This window comes from Solea senegalensis, linkage group LG8 (genome assembly GCF_019176455.1).
Source record: "Solea senegalensis isolate Sse05_10M linkage group LG8, IFAPA_SoseM_1, whole genome shotgun sequence".
NCBI classification, from domain to species: Eukaryota; Metazoa; Chordata; class Actinopteri; order Pleuronectiformes; family Soleidae; genus Solea; species Solea senegalensis.
The window spans coordinates 19795882-19814736 of NC_058028.1; the positions used below are offsets into that span (position 1 = coordinate 19795882).

The window sequence follows — 18855 nt, forward strand, 5'->3', positions numbered from 1 at the left end:
ATTACCAAAAAAGAAAAGTGTGTGTTATTATCTATGACCTGCTCATTTCCACTCCGTGTAAGTAATCACACACTTATTGTGCGTCGAACTTTTACATTTAATCATCAGTCTGAGAATGATTCGGCAGCTAAGGCTGAAATTAAAACGGGACAACTTGGCATGTAGAATTTATGCAGAGCGAGTTTGTTTGATTGAGGAACAAAGAACTTGTGCAACAAACAGCAAGAGAACATTTGAAGTAGATTTGCTGGAGTGACAATGATGAACAATGTTTTCCCAGCATTAAGAGAAACAAGCACACCTATTGAGCTGAAATCTGGGCACAGCATTTATGGATGATATGGTTTGTAAGCAAAACTAGAAGGGGAAAAACATATGCTGTTTCAGGGAAGACACATTTAATAATTCACTTCATCATTTATGTTCTAATTTTCTTAGTTTCGAACCTTAGTCTCTGGTATGGTTATCATCAAGGGTAAGGGAGTGGCAGGATGTTATTACTGTTAATAACAATGCCTGTAGGTGGGATAATAAAACAATAATGGTGGTCTGCTCTAAATCTCCTCTATAGGTCAGGATATTGTAATCTGTGTTACTGCACTATATGTATTGCCATTTAGATGCTGGTGTAGTGTATCATTGTTTGGGAGATTAGTCTGCATACTTAAGCTGTGATAAAGTACAGATTAACACAAACACCCTGCTGTTGCTTTTTATACATCGAAGTGCTTGACATTGACATAGCAGTAAAACTGTGACGTGTGCTTATCAGAGTCAGGAACAAACTATGTCTGATTGACATAGACACAATGATGACTTTATGATTAAATTATAAAATAATCCACATATTTGTTTTTTATAAGCTAATTTAATATGTGAGTTTGTTTGAATACAAAAACAAAGCCGGCATTGCAAAATACAGTATATTTATTGTGAAACATTTTGATTTCAGGGGGACTTCAACTCACAAGTATTTTAAAGTGTAACTAAACCCCTAAATTACTTTTTTCAAGTGAAAGTTAAAGTATTTCATTTACTCATGTTGTGATAAAAATCTACTGCCTCTCTGGTCAAACACGTGCCACTGCATTGGCTATTTTAGTCCATGCTTGCGTCACTGGTTCACTCTTACATCACTCTCTTGTCCAATCAGTACAAGGCTCATTGTCTCAGACTCCTCCCCCTTTCTTAAATGCAGGGGCTGTTGCTTTGTTGTCTTCTCACTCCACCTCTTCCACTCTCCATTAATTCCTTTATATGAATTTACACTGAATATAATTCCTCATTAGTTCCATTAATTCATCGTCTATGAGAGTACATCACAGAGCCAACTCACAGAGACAAACAATCATTCACACCTACGACACATTTACAGTGTCCATTTAACATACTCCAGTGCTAGCCACTACTCGTATGGCCATATTCATTTTGAGATTAAGTGATCAATTCATTATGACAATATTGAAAAGTGCTCATCACTGTGTCCTACATAGTGAAGGCACAACATGTCTTGTTTTTTTCTGACCAAGTAGTCGCTCTCATGATGGTATTCATTTGCTGAAAAGTTCATTATTTTTCCACAATGTCTTTTCTCTAGAAAATACATGTTCAAAATGTAAATATATTAAAAGTTTTCAAGGTATCAATGTTGACACACATCAATCTCTGAATCTGCTGGTTAGGGCATGAGAGGGATTATATTCTGGGGTGTGTCTGGTGGCCTTAGCTTCTCTGAGCCTTTTCTCCCCCCCCCCCTTCTCTCTTGCTGTCTTTTTGTCGGGATCTCTCTGGGGACACATATGTCCCGGTGGCCCTGTGTAGACGTGGAAAGGACATCCTCTCAGTTTAATTTGAATCAACCCCTGTCTCCCGGTGCTCTAAGATGCAGCATGTGTGACAGCTCTGCCGAGAACAGAGAACAGCCAGAGGAAACAGAAGAATCTCATCTGCATATACATGTGGATGAGTGACTGTGTGTGTGTGTGTGTTGTGTGTGTGTTTGCGTGTGTGATGGGGGAGTGTGTTTTTGCCAGCCATGTCTCAACATTTGCCTGGAGACTGAAAGAGTTAATTTCACTCTGACAGCAATCACAGCTGTCTATGAATCCATGATGCTAAGGCTGCTATGTTAATTAGTCGTTGCTAATTCGGCTCACGCCAATTAAAGGGCTTGAGAGTGCCATATAATTCTTTGCATGCTACAGTATGTGCTCTATAAGCTTGGTGAGACATCATGCCTGTCCTCACGTGATGGAGCCACACATGAGCAAACGGTTTGCCTGGCTGCCACTTAAATCACAGCTGACTGAGGTGATATCAGGAATATGACAAGTACATTTTTGACAGTTGAAACATGGCGTTGCAAACATTTCTGTCTTCTCAAAAAGGGCGAGGGTTGACTCGCCACCTTTCAGCCACAGTTTGAATAAAAACAAGCTTCACATTAAGGGATCTTTTTTTCCCTTAATGGTGGATATCTTTTTTTCCCTTAATGGTGGATATATTTTTTGATGCATGGAAGTAGAGTGTTATTAATAAGTGTTACTATGGTTTAATGCAAGACTTATTCAACTGTGTCTTCTATGTGTATTCACAAATATAATGCATACATGTTGGAAACATATTTTACATCTGCTTCACAGTGAAAGTTCAACTGAACCTTGACTTACTGTATATTAGAGTATGTCACATATCACCATTGCAATGTCACTGAAAATTGCTGTTAGATATTTTCCTCAAATCCCTAATCCCCTAATCTTACATTTCTATGGCTTTTTCGACAGCAGCCTCAGCTCTTGACGTCTCTTGAACACCTCTCTGGTCCTCCCTCTCCACCCCTCTTCTCCCCAGTGCTTTCATGTGCTATGCCTACTTATATATATCAACCTGTAATAATATCAGAGGCTGGATGGGGGTTGGGGGTCATAGACAGCAGGGGTAAGTGGATGTGTCAGGTCACTCTGCCCTTGTCCTCCAACTAATTATTCTGCTGGATTTCCTGGTGAAACTTGAACTAGTGCAAGCCACACAGAAAGCAGGAAGACAGAGATGAGAAGAGGAGAGACTGCATCCTACTTTTGCCTTTTAACCATGCCCTTTGATGCTTAATAAATAATATAAATATGATATAATATAATTAATATAATAAATCTAAGCTGTATATGTGAGATGTACACTAATGAAACCAGTTCATCTGAACTGCAGCTCGTATTCACTGTACTCAACACACATGCATGAGCACCGCACTGGTCAGTTGTATGAAAATGTGTTCCCCCCACAACAATGAGAACAATAGGATACTCACAAGCAGCCCTCTGCTTGTCTGCAGTGAACGCAGGCCCCTCCTCCAGTGTATTCCTCTCCTACTTGCGTCTGTGTCGTCGGGGTTCTTGGTCTCCCAGCCCGTCTCAATGGGTGCCGCTTTGAGAGCGTTGAAGGCAGTCAAATGCGGTGAAACCAGGGACACAGGTGACATCCAAGCTCTCTGAGTAAGTTGGTCATCCTTAGGGCTGAACGCTGGAGAAACAAGAGCACGAGAGGTGTGAGTAAGAATGGGCCTCCTCTTCCCAGTACAATGAGGGGCATTGAAGGACGGAGAATGAGCAGGATGGCAGCTGGGAGGAGATCCTGCCATACTATAACAGCCTCTGGGTCATTCTGTGTGCCTTGTGACAGAATTTCTGTTTACATCTGGACACTTATCAGGAGAGATTACCACTATGCGAATCTATTCCTCTGAGCTCTGGTGAGATTAAATTCTATGCTGCTTGACAGACATAAAATTGATGAGATATTTGTTTTTGCCTTGAGGAAAAGGCTTTTAGAGCCCAGCCAAAGTCAGCACATGGTTATTTTACATTGTCATCAAACAACAGACAACATTCTTACCTTTAAAAGAACAAAAGAACAGTGTATATTCATATTTTTCTCTGTGTAATTGCCTCTTGTGCCCAGTTCTCTAGGGGCAAACATGACAACAGCTCAGAAAAATGTGCACTGATGCTAAAACACTGCTTCAGTCTGACAATTTATTCAGCCTATCTGCTATTAATAGCCATATTTCCTCCTGTATATGCCTTCTGGGTAGCATTATTTGAAAATGTCCATTTGAAAAGAAGTCGAGCAAACACACAAACTGCACTTCTCACTCACTCCACCATAATTCCTCTGCATGACTCCCACAGCCACAACTCTCCATTATTGATGAGACTTCCTCTGTGTGCCTGTAGTTGCCTGTGGGCAGCCTCTGAGGTTAGAGAGGGGGACCAGGTGATGTCATGTGAGAAAAAATGGGACAAGGGTCGGGGCATATTAACAGCCTATTTGACCGGTTTTCCGCACTTATATCTTCAATAAAAATCCCATCACTTTATCAAAAAGGACAGGTATTCTTTTCTGTATTCTCTTCTACAGCCCATATTGTATTATCTGACACTACAATACAAAATACCTGAGCAGAGGAGTTTGGGGCTGAAATGACTGATATCACATAGAAGGAAATCCTCACAAATGATACAAAATAGTGCATTCAATACAGGACTTAGACTCATTCAATTTAAAATTGTACATGAGCTCCACTACACATCTAGGCTCCATGTTATATATCCTACTGTCCATCCCCTATGTGATAAGTATAAACAGGATACTTTAACTCAACTTAAGGTCCACTCCTTCTGATCACTTATTTTTGACTACCCAATGCATATAACCAAACAATAACACCTGACACCTTTATTGCCATATTTGGACTTTCTGTGAACTCTACAATGGACAAATACTAAAACACTCTTTTAGCAAAACACCATATAATCTCCTACATCAGTGGTTGAAGGAGCTCAGAAATGTGATTATTTTGGAAGGCCTTGGATATAAACTCACAAATGAGCTAATATCCCAAGTCCTTCACAAAATCAGTCCATTTTATGGTACACCACATTTACACCTCTGTAATTATCGTTGCCAAGGTCAGATATACATGTCAGCATTTCCCTTGGGCGTTATTTTTCATGGTTCTGTATTTGAACAAAATGCCGTCACTGCAATGCACACAGTTTCTGTCCTTAAATAAAAAAAAGATATTTATACAACGTTATGCAATACAGCAATAAATATGAATAAGATTGAGGGGAAATAATAAAAATGTGAATAAACAAAAAATTCAAACGCATTGAATACATAAACAATAGCTAATAGTATACTGTGTCTCATATGTAAACAGAACAGTGTCAAAATTGCGCAAAAAGTGTGTTTTGAAATGATATCGTACAAGACATTGAGTTGCCCAGCAGGTCATTCAGTGCAGAGCCACTCAAATTGCAATCACCTACTGAAAGTAGCAACCAAAAAGGGCAAGGAACTCAAGCTGTGCATGTGTCCTCCTGACAGGAGGACGGACAAGCTTGCCTACTGTACCTTTAACCCGTGCCACACTGTCCAAAAGTGAAGGGAAAACATCTAGAATAGGGGTCACCAACCTTTTTGAGACCGAGAGCTACCTGAAGGTTAGAGAATAATATGGAGGGCTACCATATTAACATTTTATGCAGTTTACCATTTAAATGATAAATATTATGCATTCAATTGCATACACATTAATTCCAGTGCTTACTCCTAATGATTATCACAGTTTTTATAAACAATATCAAGGACATTTTACTCAGTGATCATATGGATACATACAAGTGAGGTGAAGTGAAATGAGCCCGCGGGCACCTCGTTTGCTGCTCGCGGGCTACCAGGTGCCCGCGGGCACCACGTTGGTGACCACTGATCTAGAACATCCCCAGCTGCACGTGAGTCTGGTGTTAAACTGATTTTGTGCTCTCATGTTCAGTTTCAAATTTGTCCCCAACTGTTCGGAAGAACAACAATTCTGGATCCAATTCAATTCAGTGCGTCGCTGAGCAATCGAGTGCTGCACTTCATGTGTTATTAACATCTGTGAGGCACTCGGAAACTCCTCCAGGACTTCAAGGAGTCACAGCGCAATCTTCAAACTGCAGCGGGCAACTCGAATACTGTGCAGCCACCGTTGTGGCATATGTGTGTGGGTGCAGACTCGCAGACTTCCCAACAGGCTCATTCTGTGTGGCAGGCTGTGGCGGCTCTAACGTGGGCTGACCATGACACTTTGTGCATCTGACAGCGAGGGATGGAGGACAAGACATGTAGCCGAGGGACTGCACGCAGGGCGAGACCAGACAGAGCGCTTTATATTGACTGACGAGAAACCTGTTAATGTGAATTATCATCACATATAGAGAGGGACTTGTGCACAGAAACCAACACACACACAAACACAATCTAACACTGTATACACCGTATAGTTACACACACATACTGCATTCTCGACAGTTAAAAAAACCCACTTAATTGCAGGTTTAAATGTTTTTTTTCACCAGCAGAAATGTGTTTAATTGACAGTCACTCCCAGGAAAATCTTTGGCTCCGATTGGCATCAGTGGGAATGAGAGACCTGGGTCATCATGTAAATTTATTCTTCCTTTGTTCTATTTTTGTCACCAATGTGCCTTTTCTGGTGCACCATTATAGCCTATCCTTCAGCATTGCCATTACCATTAATGATTATATCTTGGGACTACACTCATTATCATTAATTCCATCAATGACAATGACTAAATGACTAAAGTACATGATGTAAATTATAACCCAATGACATTATCCCAGAAAGCTATGGCGTTTTTTTTGTTTTTTTTTCTTTCTCTGGCATGCCTGTGATGTCACAATTCATGCATGGGTGATGCAGGTATGAAAAAACAACAACAACAACAAAAAAACACCACTGAAATAGTTTTAATTGCCTTTTTATTTTTTTTACTGGTTTAACCATACTTGTGAAAGAGGCTATACAATATTATAGTTCTAAAGAGAAGCTATATGTATACAGTCCTTTCCATGATGGAGCCACAGGGAATAATGTCCAAGGCAGGACTATAACACAAACACACACATATATATGCATTAAGTTCATTGCCCATAGCAACCGCGAGCTTATATCTTTACAATTTACTCTGGAAACAGCTTTTTATGTGTATCTTTGCATCCTGGGAGGGTTACACCTTTGCAAGAGTGCACTGCAGATATCCCATAATCCCCTGTCTCCTCACATACATACATACATACATAATTTGTATACTGTGCGGGATAGGATTATTTGTCTTTTAAGATGTGTTTATGTGAACTTTGCCCTGCTGAATAAAGAAAAGAGATGAACGAGTCCATCCTCTGCTGAATCTTTGATGTGTCAGTTAATAGCAAAGATAATGACGAGGCTGGTGGCCGCCTTCTTTCTGAAGACATCTGTCATGTAAGTGAAAATTGCCAGGTTTGTCATGAAAGAGAATTCATCATGCCTTTGAGTATGGCTCTATGATTAATTCAGGCACGTCAGTTGATGAGTAAATGCCTCTTTATTCTTGTGTAAGTGGTCAATATTAATAATGCACAGGCGGGTCTAAGTTCAGCATCCGTCTTGGCAAAGTTCAACATGGGAGGTTTTCAGCACACTTGTCACCACTTCCCTTCTTACTCTGTCTTCCTTTCTTTGCCTCCCGTTTCCACTGCAAGTGCACCACTGCATCCTTTCTCTGCCTCGCGCTGGCTCTGAAAGGTGCCGTGTGGCTCCAGCGCTTGTTCCGACAGAAAGATGTGACCCATCAGCAGTAATTGGAGGAGCTGAGGTGGTTAGGTTTCTCTAGGAGTGATCGATCTCATGGATGGTGGAGGGTGGGCAGGCAGGCTGACGGCGCTGCGTCCCCCACAGCTCCTGACAGTTCAATGAGGCCAAGCTGCAGAGTGCACACATTGTACTGTCACAAGCACTACCATCAAGCATACAGGTCACCCTTGTGCCCCCAGAACTCATCCAGCTAAAGGCATCCAGCTAAATTATAATTACCCATTTAGTCAATTATCAGCTGGGTAGAATTCAGCACGTTGAATTTAATGTTAGCCTTTAATTATAGCCACATTAAAGATTAAAGGAAATGTCAGAGGCTTAATGGTGATGATGTGTTATAATTATCTCAAAGGTGATTTATTTGAAAGATTTCACAGCAGTAATCTCCAGACAGACTTACGCATTCTGCAAGGTATACAATTTAATTGCACACAGTGTGTGCTGACATGATGAAATAGCTGGAGATATCGGTGATGGATGCAGCAGAAACTTCACACAAGCGGGACCATTTGCATATGTGTGTCAATACTGAGCTGTGTTTTCTCATCACAGCTTAGTCTTTGTTTGCTTCCCAGCTTATGGTCTTTCTCAGGACCAAATACGCTTCTGCGCTGAGCTCAGCCTGACCATTGGTTGCCATGGCGACGCTCGGCAGCTGGCGCTGATGGCGTGCTACAAAAGCTAAGCACGGGTTGCGGAAATCTCTATTCACACGTAGCTGTTGTCTTACACTCATCACTGTCAGACCTCGTGTCACTTATCATATTATTGGTGAGTCTAACTCACTGGCATCTGCGACAGAACATCTTATGCATTTTATTAACACAATAGTTGGAATCCCTGCATTAATTTGGAGGGATTCAAGTTATAGCCCCTAAATGTAATCTATCCTTCCTCATTCTCAGTTATGCTACTGTACTCTTTGGCATACACTTACTAAAAATGATGTAAACATAAAAGTCCAGTATTCCAACACACTTGTGAGCAGTGAGGGTTCCACAGATAAATATGAAACATCAATAAAGGCACTAAATATAAATTCCTGCAATAACAGGCCTGGTTGCAGAGTGTCCCCCTTGTGTGCAGCATTATTGTAGCTGCATCGACTCCTGCAGCTCAGGCTGAACCAAAACTCCACGATGCCCTGGCTGAGAGCCAGTGCTATTAAACCTGCCCAGTTATGGCCACAGTTATCATATCATGTAATGCTGACTGCACTGCAACCGAACTGGCACGGCTATGGTGAGGATTTAAGATATAGGTAGATCCTCGTGCAATCCATATAGCCTACCTTCAAAAGAACTAAACAAATAAAGTGTCATAAATGTTTGTTTAATATTAAACTTTTATTTATCTGTCCACTGTAACAGTAAATAGTTTTATTTCACTAAATTGAACGTGAAGTCATTTTAACCATCTGTCAGCCACAATTACCTTCTGTCAGTTGTTTTTCAGTTGCAAAAGCTGTGAAATAATCTTTTGAATTCATAAAACTAACATTCTCCGTTTCTCAGTTTAAGATTGAATTGTTTAAATGGTTCTCCAAGGGATTTGGCAAACACCTTTCAAAAGCCGTGCTTTGATATTACCAGCTGATCCCCTCGAGGAGAACGTCTGACAGAGACAGAGGACAGGAGAAGGTTGTGGCTTTACAGGCAATCCCCGTCATATTACCTCTCCTCCCCCTGCCACACACACACACACACACGGACGTGTGTGGTTCGCTATGTCTTTGGGGACGACTCAGTGACACACTGTATCCCCTCACACCTTAACCTAACCTAAACCACCACAAATTGAATGCCAAACCTTTAACTCTCCCCTTACCATAACCTGAACTCAATCCTAAGATTAACCCTATAATTCAAATTCTTAATCCTTAGAAAGTCACTTAGGCCCACAGGGACTTTAGATTTGAGACACAAGTCCCCATGGGTTGGTGTCTGTGCAGTTAAAACCTCCACAGGGATATAAAAACAGGTACACACACACACACACACACACACACGTGTGCGCCCTTTCTGGAATACACTGATCCCTGTGAAGAATGTTCAGTCTGAGCCAGAGCTGCGGAGCCGTACAGGAATAACACTGGCAGCCTGAAGGTGCTGCTGGGTGAAACAGCCAGAATCTCAGGACAGGACCCTGGGGTATAAATAGATAATAGCCCCTAGTTCTGTCCTGTCGGAACACATTGCTACTCCGTTTCAAATTCTGCCACCAGCTTCCTCAGTTTACTCGTGCATTCATTCTCAAACTAAAAAAGAATAATGTATTGCTTTTGATGACAAGCCCGCTCACTCTGAGCTCCACAAAGTAGACTCACAGTCCTCTCCTTTCGCTCACTGCGGCCACTATGACAGGCCAGTGTTGATTTTTCAAGTACCATTACGCTAATAGCACACTCACTCCCAAAGTGAAGCATCCACAACCTTTCACTCAATGCCTTTCATCCTCACAGCTGTCGCTCAACCTCCCAGGGTCATTTTCAGCTCCTGCAAAGGTTCAATTGATCCCAGAGAGACAGTGAAGGAAGGGGTCATTTTCTCCCCTAGTACGCTCACTGCTGTTTGTCCTCTGCAGCTTCGCTTCATGTTTGATTCAGGCCCGGAGAATGTTGTGGAAGTGGAAGGAGGGTCACCTGACACTCAGACGAAAAGTCTGGAGGTGATGACATGTGCCGGTCTTGCTGTTTTATTCATCTCCCTGCACTGAATGTTTATGGGCTATTATCACAATAATTGTGGCTGTTGCTGTGGACGGACAACACACTTATGCTGCCTGCCATATTTATCGCTTCATCTCATCCGGTTTGTCCTCTCACAGTATCATGACCTGTGATTATCGTTCCTCTGACCTCGGCCCTTCAGCGAACATCACAAGCTCTGTGACTGCAGGTCATTTACTGACATGACAGATAATGTTTTTAATGATGCATTTAAAATGAAGGCAGCTATTCATCACAGTCTTAATTGTTAAACCTGCACTTGAGTGAGATGTTATGGATATGCATACAAGCCAAAACGTCTATGGAGCCATGCTGGTACATTCGAGCTAAATGCCAATAATAGTATGCAGCAGTGACACAGCTTGTTCCATCCCATTTGAAATACAATATGATAGATACAATAATAGAATACATATAGTGTCTTTATTCAAAGAGCACACTCGTCCTTATATTTCAAGATCAAAATACAGGAGATGTTGGTTTCATTTATGTAATTATGTAATGTAATTTGTTACATAATTAATTCAATTAATCAAAGTACAAAGAATTTGGAGAAAAAAGTCAGAATTGTGACATTAATCTCAGAATTCATGCTGTTTTATTTTTTCTTTCATTTCATATTTTTTTATACATGTGGCCCTAATACTGTAAAAATGTGACTGCTTCATATGGAAGTATGACAGCGTATTAGGGCCAACTATGAAAAAAAAAAAAAGATCCGTTTTTCGAGAAATAAATTGCAGATTTATGAGATTAGGTGAGAGCAATCTGATTCTGTCTGTGGTGCTAAAAATGCCCACTATGACTTTATTTTCTTATAGATTACCCCTCTCCCCCAGGTTCGTTTTTTTCTTTTTATACTTGGCCCTAATACACAAACTTACGGAAGAGTATTAGGGCCACATTTAAAAATAATTCTGAGAAAAAAGTCAGAATTCTGAGAAAAAAAAAAGTAAAAAACCTGAGATTAAAGTCAGAATTCTCTGCTGCTTTATTTATTTTTTTACATGTAGCACTAATAGGTACATTAGTGCTAACATAACATATGTACAGCACGGTGGAAATGTCTTGGGCCACCATGAGGTTTGTTTCTCACACAATGCTATAATGACCATACAGTGTAATTATTTCTCAATGAATTTACTGAAACACATCCAGAATAATATTTAGTGTGACCAAACCTTACACTTGAACAATAGCACGGTCCCAGTTTTCTTTGCGAGCTGCAATTATACTTTGCTCCTAGAGGCACTCTCTTTGACATCTTAAAAAGGTAATATACCTTCTGCCGTAGAACACAATCACATGGTTCATACACCTTGTCTGCATAATTACAGTGGCATGGGGAAATTGAAGGGCTCCACTACCCTTAAATTGCAAGGGGAGGCATTAAAAGGAACATGGTTGTCCTTGTTGAATCGGTGCTGCTTTGTAGCACCTGCCACGCGTGGATAAAGACATGTTTGACAATTCCGTCACGGCATCTCCATCCCTTTATCCATCCATCCATTGTTTTTTTTTTAATTCTGAGACAGAAGGAGAAGTTCTGACAGAAACTGTGTGAGTGTACAGAGTATTTCTCACCAAATGAGTCTCCACTGACAGCTCCGATCAGAACAGAGACAAACGACGAGACGTTTTCCTGCGTCTGCCATCAGCAGACCTGACAGAAACACTTTCTGCTTCACTCAGTGCTCCTTCAGGCACCGCTTCATATTCGATCAGCAGATTTTGACCTCAGTGTTCCTGCGACGCGATGCTTCCTCCACAGTCAAAACAACACAGTGGCAGCTGGTGACTGCGGTGCGTGTTATGATTTGAAGTTGTGCAGGAATTGCTGTTGCTTTTTATCTTCATTTGAAACAGTGGGGAGTTACTTGACAGTGCACGTTAAAAGGAGAGCAGGGAAAACACCACACACTGCAGAGAGGATTTGGTTGAATCGGTGCTAAGCGCAGATTCACGGGCCTGATAGCTGATTGGACAGGAATGGCTACAGTGTCTGTGGTCACAATGTATAGTACAGTCCAGTTAGAATATTGTAACAGTATGGTACTAACCTTGGATTAGAGAAGAAACAATTATAGCAATACCATTACACTGACTGTACAATCTGTAGAAATTAGGACAAATTAGGATGGTATGACCATAATCTCATGGCTGTTTTTGAAGGTTATTATCATACTATTACCATATTGATACTGCATTGTATTGTGAAGTATTACTGAGTCAGTTTCTCATTCCGAAACATATTTATTTTTTCCATTGTGCCTCATTTCTTTAGGATTTTATTAATATGCTTTTTGTGCTTCTTCTATTTCTGTAAAGCACACTGAGCACACATGATATGAGTGATAATGTGCTGTACAGATACATTTGCCTTGCCTATTGCTGAAAGTCTTTTAACAGGTATTTTCTTATTATTTTCAAGCTAACCATCGTTAAAAGATCTGTGAATTTCTTGATAGACCTTTACTGTTTGGATTTACATAAAATGTTGTTGTTGCCACCAAGCACAAAATGATCAAAACCCACGAAACAGACCATCGTTTGGCTACAGGAGCATCTTTCCTTTGCCAGTTCTGGGGAGCCTTCATGAGAAAATGAGAACAAGTATTCGTTTTCTGTTGTCCCACTTCACCGCTGTATCGCCGTAACATGTCATCTCAGGTTTTTTTAAGTAGAAACAGCAACTGTATCATCTGCAAGGTGTGATTTTCCTGCCGTCAAGAAGATCCCCGTTCTAACTGCAAGTGCTTTGTGAGACATCTGCTGTAATGAAGAGAGGATATGCCCACAAAGCAGAACAGATTACAAAGAAGTGTAGTCTAATTGCTAACTAGGATTAAACGTGTTGGATGTGTTTCAAGGGTATAGAATCTATTTGCATAAAAAAATGATATATCCGCCGATCTTCGTGTTTCATTAAGCAGATTAATGATAGGAGAGATTTCAGTTGTGATTATCTTGCAGAATCAATTTACCAATGGCATTTAAGCATTTCCCACTTTACCTCCTTTCATATGTCCATATGTGAATAGGTTTTTACATGTTTTTATTTAAAAGTCTGATGTGATGCTGTAGGTATATTAGACTTCTCCTCTTTTGGGGAACTGACCTGTCACACTGAGACTGGAAATCTAAGGCACCCTGTGGACATTCAGCCCTGCATAACGCTTGCTCAAGACAGAAACAAGGCTGTATTAAAATGAATAATAGGAAGCATTGCAGTGGTGGGTAAAAGACCAAGAATTATCCACAGTATTACCGCAAAAAATGCCCCAGAGTGAGAGCCCCGAGGGCATGGAGGTCTGAAGCTTACGCTTATTTTATTTCAAATAATATAACGCAGCACAAGCTCTCAGGTTGTTGTAGTTATTGGTTCTCATTTCAAACTTAAATGTTCTTGTAAAAGCATCAGAAAAGCGAAGTGACAATGACCTGCAGAAAAATAAGAAAACACAACTGTGGAGTTGGTGTGAGAATTCAAATGTCACACACAAATGTCACCGAAGACATTTTTTCAGAACTTTTCCTGCAGCTGCCTGGTCAAATATCTGTAAAATATCCAAGTCAGTTCATGTGAGAATACAGCGTGACATTCTCTGGAAATTTGCCTGCCCCTGTGCCCAGGCCCTGAAGTAAACACCACTCATCACCTGAATGTTTTCTGAAAATGTTCTTGCATTTCTGTGTGTGGACATTTTCTGGGGTTTGCTGCTTATGTCTGGAAACTGTTTCAGTGGCACCAGGACTCTTTTATTGATACAACATCCCAAACAGTGTATTCTTACAATGTAGATGTGAATAGTTCCGTTCATCTGTGAATGTTACTGTAAACAAGTCTGTTTACATCATGTAGTTTAATGTTTAGTGATACAGCAAATCCCAAACACCCTTTAATTTAAACAAAGGCAAAACAATTGGCTAGGTAAACAAAGCTAAACTTGCACCAAGGCAGTATATCCACTGTGATTAGCACCCAAGGCACTCAGCCAAAGAAACAATCCATAACATGTACAAACATCAAACCAAACAAGATTTGCAAATCATTCTTCATAAAGAGGTTTACATCTGGGTCATGGATGGTTTAAGCTGCAAAATGAAAGTCAGAGTCAAAGTCAGTTCATAATTAAGCCAACACAATGTGTGTATGTCCTTGTCTGTGTGAACTTGCATTATTCACTCGTGTTTAGATTAATATGGAAGCAAACAACTTTAATGTAAAATGATTCTCCTTTGGATCATTTTATACATTTTACTACATCTCAGCAGCACCTGTTCCAACTCATTTCCAGCCAAAGAACTCAACACAAGGAGACACTGACATCTGCAACACACATACAAAGCCACCAGCTACAGCAGATGAATGTAACTGACTACTTACTGTGCTACAAAGAAAGATTGATTTCTGCAATTGATGAAATTGATTCATGCGCTCTTAAAGCTGTATGATGTCAGTGACATTCAAACCATTGTCAAATAAGTTTGACACCATATGTAATATGGATGCATCATATCACGACTGGTGGAGGTAATCCAGTCCAATCTAATCCAATAAAAGCTCACGCGAGGCAATAAAATACAGATTAAACATGAGTAAAAAAACAGCCGTACAATAAAAAAACGATAAATCAACAACTTCTATAGCAGCAAAGGCAAAGAAGATGAGCTCATATTTAAAGACAGACCAAAAAGAGGCACAGACACTGTTTAATGGATCTTAAAGTGTAGGGCCAGTGTAATGGGGCTAAAATAGGGGGAATGTGCTCGTATTTATGTGTGCCCATTAATCAACGTTTTGCACTATATGAAGACCGCTAACTCCTACCTAGACTGCAGGTGAGCTATTCAGCTATTCTAATAAAGCAAGACAGCTGCAAACTTTAGCTCGAGGTATTATCTCCAGTTTTCTTAAACATGAGTGAGGTGAAACAAAGGTTGAACGATACATTTAGATGGGGTTAGGGTTAGGGTGAATTTGTGTGTGTATCTACATAAAAGCTAAGGTCAACAACAGTTTACTAGCAGATGAAAGAACAGACACTTAAACTGATGAGAAATGTGATACACATATAAATTCCCTGTAGGTTTGTAAGATGAGTGATTTACTGTCCAGGAACACAATGGTGATGCCGTTTACTTCAGTGGCACAATTAGTTTTATGGAAACATTTACTTTAAAATTTAAAATGGTTGCTGTAGGAAGATGGAATGATACAAAAATGTGACACACGACTAGCTAAATAAATAAATAAATGGTAGCTGTAATATTAGAGAGGGAAGCAAATAACAGGCAGCACCCCTCATCAATCCCATCCAAGGTGCCCTTGAACAAGATATGTAACCTAAAATAATAATGAAGGGGAGTGCTGTCCTATTTCTGTTCATATCCCCCAGCACAAAATCAAAAATATCAACCAGATCATCAAGGTTCAAACTATGAGGCTTTCATTAACATAATGTCCTTTCTGCCAATGAGTTTGTGTCACCGTACCACAAAAATGAATATGCGAGGCTATTTGATAAAGACGGGGAATTCGCCTTTTGTTTTCAAGGTTCAGCAGTAGATTGGATACAGCACGCTGTCTTCTGAGGCTGCAGATAATATAACATTTTGATTGAAGGTTTAAAAGAGGCTCCGCCGCAGCTCAAATCTGTAATTCTTCACTGAACACAGACATAATAGGTGAATTAGGTTGTTTAAAAATGCAGTCATTTTTCAGAAGACTTTTCCAAGTATGAAAAGGACGGCGCATTACTCCTCTTTCCTGCCTGTGAAGTCCAAGTTAATGTCTCTTTTCTCCTCTCCAACCAGCTCTCTCTCCTCCCATTTCAACACACTTCTAACAATATGCATTGAAGCCTCCTGTTGATACGGGGGCTTCAAATAGAATCATTTCTCCCTGCTGCCATGCCTCTGCACGGCTCCTAATGCAAAATGTGATTTACGTTCGACACAAGTCTCCACAGCCTCCTTCAGCCGCATCTGTCTCATTCTCACTGCACATTTGAAAGTATCAATTTGGGGCCTTATTGAACCCGGCTTAAAGTGCAAGGAGCAATTTGTCATGCAATTCAATGCTCAAGACAAAAGGTTCACAAGCATTTTATGAACTCTGCACATAATAAGCAGCCATGGGAGCATGTGTAGATACGGGCTCTCATAATAAGGACTCTGTCCTATCTGGTCAAGCTGGGACTTCTCCCAAAGCTCCCATACCCTATTCAACCCTCAACAAGGACCTCGGTCCCCATTTGTCATGGGGGGCCACCAAGCCCGAAGAGGTTGTCTAGTGCTGATGAATGCAGCAAGGGCTTCTGTCCTCACGCTGCCATCCATCACCTCCTGTGGATGTACAGAATTAAAGACAGACAACTCCTTCTGGGCGGCCTTTGGAGCTCAGACATCTTGTCTGACATCAGTGACAAATCAGTTGTGGCAGGAGTTGGGCTTCAATAGCTTTGATTTCTAGACAGTCCTTCACCAGACACACATACTGTTCCATGTTGACTGAGGCTTTACTTTTCCAAGTATTTGTCTACGAAAAGGCAAAATGAGGGCTGTTATTTGTGTAACAGGAAGTAGTTTAAAGGAAACAATAAGGTTTAAGCTCTAAACATAAAGTCTGTTTTTTTTTGGGGGACGTCAGTCAAAACATCTGAAGGCAACACAAGCAGACAAAATGTTTAAAGATTAAAATGTACTTTTGTGGAAACTTTGTGACAGCTCAGACTTGACTAGGTCAGACACACCGGTCTTGCTCGTTCAACCTCTCCTGTCACGCATAAGCCAACACTGCATAGTGTAGGTGAACATGTTGACAAGGCACTTTTGACAAAAAAATGGAGCTCAGATGTGTGTTTGCAGCTGCAGCAGAAAACCTAACACACATCACAAATGAGCTTTTCATCTCTCCTGCTTCTTTTAGAGCTGCAGTTGCTGATCATTCCAGCTCATGTCACATCTGTCTCAGCCCTTTGGGAAGTGAATGCCTGTACTGTAATTGCAATTTGGATTAAACATCATAATCTATAGACACTGTGACAACTGTGATAACAATCATTTTGATTCCCACGAGCTTGTTATTTCGAAACTGTTAAAATGAGGCTCAAGTTGAAATGCACAAGCATGTTTCTGGATTTCACAAACCCAGTATTAGCTGGACAAATTACCCCCCCGTCCATCTCCCCGGCGTGGCTTTGAATTAACCTCTCATATACCAGCAGAGGTTAATCTGGAGATAAATATCACTGCAACATTTCTCCCTTTTCCCTATTTCGCTCTCTGTCTCGCTATCTTCACCCGCCATCTTCTCCATCCCTCATATTCTTCTGTTCAATTAACAGAATGGAATATGGATGTATTGCCTCTGCAGCTCATCCCATGCATCACTTCCATCTGCCTAATATCTGACAACGCTGCAATTACATTACAGCCTCGTGGTTGTCTGTGTCAAGGTGAGACCATGTGAGATTACAGCTACGTGTTCACAATGACCTCCAAACTGTAGTGGGGAAAGTGGGGCCCTGTCGTTGACACGAAGACTTAAATGGTGGTGCCTTGGTGCCTTCGGGCAGAATGGAGGCCCACACAGATGATTTTAAGGCTGCCAGCAGCATGGAAATGTAGGCTGGTGCCCCTGAGAAAAGGCTCAGGTGCATGGTCTATTCAAGCAGTTAAGAAAGTCTGTTGTTTGTTCTGTGAAGGAATGTCATGCATACATCTCTTAACCTTGACATGTTACCTTGGCCGTACAGATTTGAGTCAGCAGTGAAACAAAAAATAAATAGATCTGTGTTTGTATCTCCATTGCCTATGAGCTGTGTGGGTGCATAAATAGTTTTTGATTAAAGGATATCTTCGGCTGCAAAGCTCACACAAGGTCTACTAGGATTCAGGCACTATGGCAGAATGAATATCAAGGCTTATTAGTTCCTATTGTCCTGATTTAGATGTAGGTGCACATTTTACAGAATTTCAACTCCAGAGCGGTTATTTTTGTTTCGCTTTACTTTGCTTTGCTGTGCTTTGTGTAGGTGTCAGTGATTTATGATTGCACAATTATGAAATGCAGGGTTTACAAAAACAGGATCACACTAAATGGAAGCAACTCTTAGTTATGAAAGATATAAAAGGGTCTAAAAATTACTCACAATATTCACAACACTAATAATATATGCCTGTAGGCAATAAAGAGCAGTATATGGATTTTATTGACTGAATGGCTTGCAAAGCAGAGAGCTGTTGTATGTGTCCTGTGATGACAGAGTTTCTCTAAAATGGGTCTATAATGTTGCACTGGCTTAATGATCCATGCTGTGTTTGTGTTAGAATGCACATGGCCTCTTTCCTATTGTCTTTGCATGAGAAAAAAAAAAAGACATTGGCTCATTTTACGCCACGCCCGTCTGCTGCTCTAGATGAT

At 40.7% G+C, this 18855-nt stretch overlaps 1 protein-coding gene across 2 annotated transcripts in view; it reads right to left on the minus strand.

The window, feature by feature from the left end:
- Positions 1-18855, minus strand: part of LOC122773430 (galactosylgalactosylxylosylprotein 3-beta-glucuronosyltransferase 1-like) — a 56010-nt gene that overhangs the window by 23470 nt on the left and 13685 nt on the right. For both annotated transcript variants that reach the window (XM_044032123.1, XM_044032122.1), the window contains exon 2: positions 3305-3516. The gene's annotated coding sequence lies outside the window, so the exon portion shown is untranslated. The remainder of the gene's footprint in view (positions 1-3304; positions 3517-18855) is intronic.